Genomic DNA, 5,175 nt, shown 5'->3' on the forward strand with positions numbered 1-5,175 from the left:
TACAATCTAAAGAACACACGCATCCCAAATGTCAGTGGGTCTCCAAGAGAAGCAAATCATACCACATTTTCTCATATACTAGACTGTGTTTCACTGCTATTCGTAAGGTTTTCAGTAGCCAATTCTCTCAGAAATAGATGGCCCAGTCCTTCTTCCCAGTCTGTCTTAGTCTGGAAGCTCCACTGAAACTTGTCCATGGGTGGCCTTGCTGGGCTTTGAAATCGAGTTGGAATGACCTGCAGCCTCCCAGCAACATGCAAGTCCCCCCAGTCTGAAAAAGTGACAGACAAGTAGACAGTCCATAAAAAGCTCTGTGAAGAGTGTATCAGCTGTGAGAGTTGCCTCCCATTCCTCCAACTCCAGGGGGTGTAATGAACAAGGGACCAGCGCTGTGCTCTAACATCCCTCCGTTGTGGGTGCTGAAGCTGCAAGTCCAGAGACTGCCCACCCCCAAGTTTAAGGAGCCGCCGTGATATTAAAGTCAGGCTCATTCCTGATGGACACAGGCTCCTCTGAAGGGCACCTTTGCATTGATGGCCCGGATGGACTTCCTGGACCCACGTTGGACTGCACAGCAGTTTAAGAAGACACAGCAGTTGAAGAAGTCACACCAACCCTTCCTCCCGCTCTTCCAGTGATCAGACAGGCATCGTGCCTCACAGTTCCCCCACCTTCCTGGCCTCCTCTGCCTTGTCTCTCACACATACCATCCAGACAAACGGAATCCTGTCTTGTTGGTTCCATCTTAGAGCACCCAGACTGACACATACTCTATAATAAAGTTATGATGATAGGAACATGCTCTATTGGCAAATATAAAAACTCCATACCATCCATGAATTAGGTGGCTTTGCTGAACTGGAGACAATGAATGGAGACTAGGAGAAAATGCGACACCAGCCCAGAGCTACCTCTGACCCACACACTCTTATGTGAGGAGGAGGGTCAGCAGAACCTCATTCTGCTTTTATGTGTCATGACAGTCACCTAGCCACCTTCTTGGCTCTACCCTGAATGCCAAAGTGTGTCCTAACTGGGAAACCCCACTGCAGTCTCTGCCCTGAGTCTGACCTTTCAGGGGTGGATTACCAGGCCTGCCTCCCAAGACATTACTGATTGGATTCAAACTGCCAGCCTTGGAGCTGGTCATCGGCGTCTAACCATGAATGATGCCTAGTGACTCCATCTGCCCTGAGTCTGATTGGAAGATACTCCCCAGACTTCCCTGAGCTTCATCAGAGCTCTGATGCTGGGCATCCTGACAGAGTCATTTCCACCCACAAGGGACAGACTTCTTTTCCATCTTTGAGAATTCTTCCTCCTGTTACAACTTTTCAATTCAGAGATATCAGGGGGAGGCAGAGAATCATAAAAATAGAGAGATTCCCTAGGGGAAATGTGAGATGAAGTATCCCAAGACAACAGCAGGAAACCAGCCCTTAAACTTCATCTGCACCTGCTCTTGGGTCTGAATACTGAGTTTGGTGGGTCTGGAGGGCCCCCTGCTGCCCGGCCATATGCCTGCAGGGGTGGTTTGTGTCTGGGATCACACTGACTTCCACTCACTGTTTCTCTTGCACAGTAATACACGGCAGTGTCCTCGACTTTCCGACTGTCCATTTGCAGATACAGCATGTTCTTGGTGTTGTCTCTGGAGATGGTGAATCGATCTTTGACGGAGTCTCCGTAGTTCTTAGTACTACTATTAGGGTTAATTCGTCCAACCCAGTACAGCCCCTGCCCTGGAGCCTGGCGGATCCACTGCATCCAGTAGCTACTGAAGGTGAACCCAGAGGCTGCACAGGAGAGTCTCAGAGACCCCCCAGGCTGACTCAGGCCTCCCCCGGACTCCACCAGCTGCACCTCACACTGGGCACCTGCAAACACAGAGACATCCTGGTCAGGAAACCATCACACGTGTCCACTGTTTCTCTCACCCGTGCCCATTCACAAAAAACTGCTCCCCATAAAATGACATTTTAAAATAGCAACAAGGAAAACCCAGCCCAGCACAGACTCCATGGGGACTCGTCTGCGTTCAGTCCTGATCACTGAATGGGGTCACCTTTAATGCCAGGCTTGGGGCTCCTCTCCAAGAGCTGCAGGCTGTGGCTGGCCTGGTTTTCATCAGCTGAGGGACGGACCCTATTTACATATCTTCCTCCTATATAGCAAACTATGTGGTTGGATGACTTCAGAGAGGAAAGTGATTCAGAGCAGACATAAGTGTTCTGGGGGAGTTTGATGGCAATGACAGCATTTGCGAAAACAATTCCTTATATGATTGTGCTGAGCTAAACCCTTTGTTCCCATTATCTTATTCATTTTCACATGTGCACACAAACCATATGAGGTACATGTCAACACTACCTCCATTTTCCAGATGTAAAAAACAAAGTTGTTCACTGAAATCTGTGCAGTATGAAAAAGCATTTACTAGGTAACAGTAATCCAGGATTTGAGTCTGTGTTCAACATACAGATGGAACAAATATTGTGAGAGGATAAAGCCATGACATACACTCTTCTTGACTTTAAACCATGCAATGTCCCCTTTTTCTGGTCAAACAGCCTCTTGGTCTATGGTTCCTCATGAGAACTATTAAGGGTTCTGGAATTCCCATTCTTTGCAATGGTATCTATAGTTTGTTATGATCCACACAGTCAAATGCCTTTGCATAGTCAATAAAACACAAGTGGACCTCTGCTTTGCTTCTCTACTGCAGCTTTAAAAGACATACCTCAAGGGGATGGCTAAAATAACACAAATTTATTCAATTACAGGTTAGAAGGCTAGAGACCTGAGTTCAAAGTGCCAGCTCTGGGGGTGAAGCGAAGGCATCTCAACCTCAGGCTTCAGCTGTGTCTTGCCCTTAGCCACCAGGAGCTGAAGGTATCTCTTCATTTAAGTGGCTGCCGGCTGCTCAGGCTCACAAATCCAAGGTCAACAAGTAAAATGGCAAAGTCCCAAGATAAGGAAACAACATGTTAGGTCACTATTTCAAGTCCAGACACAGCTAGAAAGTGAACAGACAACATGTCAGATCATTGATAACTCAGTGAAATCCAGGACCCTGATGTGCCAAGAAGGTAGAGACCTTAATGAAACCACCTCCTTATAAAGCAGGCCACATCCCCAAAGCAAGCAATTAGCTGCTCACAGCAGATTCCTCCATGGAGTTGATTACACACATTCAGTCTCCTCATGGGGAACTGCACCCAGCTGACCAGCCACCCAAACCACGGCCCAGCCACGTTGACACACAATTGTAGCTCCCACAGCATTCTGAGATTTTCCCTCAGCCACGGGCTTTGTGACATCAGCAATGACATACTTTGTTCCCTGTCATCTTCTGAATCCAGCTTGAATTTTAGAAGTTCCAAGTCAGTATACTGTTGCAACCAAGGTTTGAATTACCTTCAGAAAATTTTATTTGCATTTTTGATATAAATATAAATATAAGTACACACACACACACACACACACACACACACACACACATATATATATATATATATATAATATTGTTTGATAATTTCCATTTTCTGTCAGATCAGCTTTCTCTGGAATGGGCACAACTATGGATCTCCTCCATTCAGTTGGCCAGGCAGCTGTCTTCCAAACCAAAGTTATGCATACATATGTAACTTCCAGAAATGCACGATGAAGTCAGAAGAGGACATGGAATGAGGAATGTCACTGCTGATGTCAGATGGATCCTGGCTAAAACGAAGAATACCAGGAGAGGGGGAAAGTGGTTGAGGCAGCAGGTGAGATGAACAGGAGTCACTAAGACACTGAGATCACCAAAAATGATGGCAGCTTTTGGGGATTAACTGGAAAACCAGGAGCTGAGTTTCAATCATGACATCATCAGAGAACGTTTGGAAAAGCTCTGACGAGAGAAAAGGGGAGAGGCTTAAAGGACATAGCTGTGTGAGACAATCCAGTAATGCAGATGGACTTAGGAGCTTATGGAATCATTATTTTGCTGCTAATTGAGAAACAATGAAAGAATGGGCTCTACTTCTTCCTTAAAACACAATGAATGCTATGCAAAGCACTAGGCTAAGGTTAAAGCATTATGCACAACACTCGAGTAAATGAATAAAATTGAGAAAACTAAACGAAAGGAACAAGGTAACACTGTCTTTTAAAGGGAATTCAGAGCTCTCACAATACCTGCGAGGGACTATGTACGTTCCCTACCCATATGACCACCCCCTGCAGCCACAGCTGAGTCAGCTCACCAAGTGATAAGCAGAATCCCAGGGAGTCATTTTCATCAGAATCTTAATTATAGAGAGGAAGTAGGAGCAGAGTTGTTGCATTGTGGTACATTGTAGTCAATGTCATGAGACAAAGTGTATGTGAAGTGCTGTATGGAAGTTGAATTTGCTTTGTAAATTTTCACCTGAATCTCTCTCTCTCTCTCTCTCTCTCTCTCTCTCTCTCTCTCTCTCACACACACACACACACACACACAGAGTTATTCTATGGAAGAAAGATGGGGTGTTCTGCTTCTGTACAAGCAAGCTTGGAAAACAAGTGGGGGGTCACTGTTATTAGAACTGAGTCTATGGCAGTGAGTTTGGTTTTTTGAATACACTCCTATTACTTCTATTTTGGTGTTTTCACAAAATAAGCCTCCCAGTTGAGTTCAGTGTAAAGTATCCTGGACCTATCCTTCTACTAAATACAAAGCTGTTTATTAATGCATATCATGTCTACTTCCTCCTGGAAGCACACATGAAACCATTCACTTAAATTGAATGCTTTAAGAAAGGGGATTAAATATCGGGAGCATGTTTTGGAAGATAGGATCTGTCACTCACTACAAATAAAAAGAGTTAAAAGTAGAGAAGGGTCAGAGAATTAACAAGAGAGGTGTGACAGTCTTCACTCTAATGAGAGGTCAGGGCGAACATGAGACTAACATTGGTCAGAAAAAAGATTTGAGATTTCCACATATGAGAAGGTCACTAGTTGGAGAAGCATTCCAATCAATAAGATCCAGAAAACAAACACAACCCAAGTGTATATTGATATTCAAGATAATACATTGTTTGATTTTATAAAACACTATAAAGCATGTTGCAGACCCCAGAGTGTGACTCCCATTCCTCCAACCACAGAGAGTGTCATTGACCAAGGATCCAGGGCTGTGTGTGAACG

This window comes from Orycteropus afer, unplaced genomic scaffold (genome assembly GCF_000298275.1).
Source record: "Orycteropus afer afer isolate SDZICR_OR568_19922 unplaced genomic scaffold, OryAfe1.0 scaffold01427, whole genome shotgun sequence".
In the NCBI taxonomy this organism is placed as follows: domain Eukaryota; kingdom Metazoa; phylum Chordata; class Mammalia; order Tubulidentata; family Orycteropodidae; genus Orycteropus; species Orycteropus afer.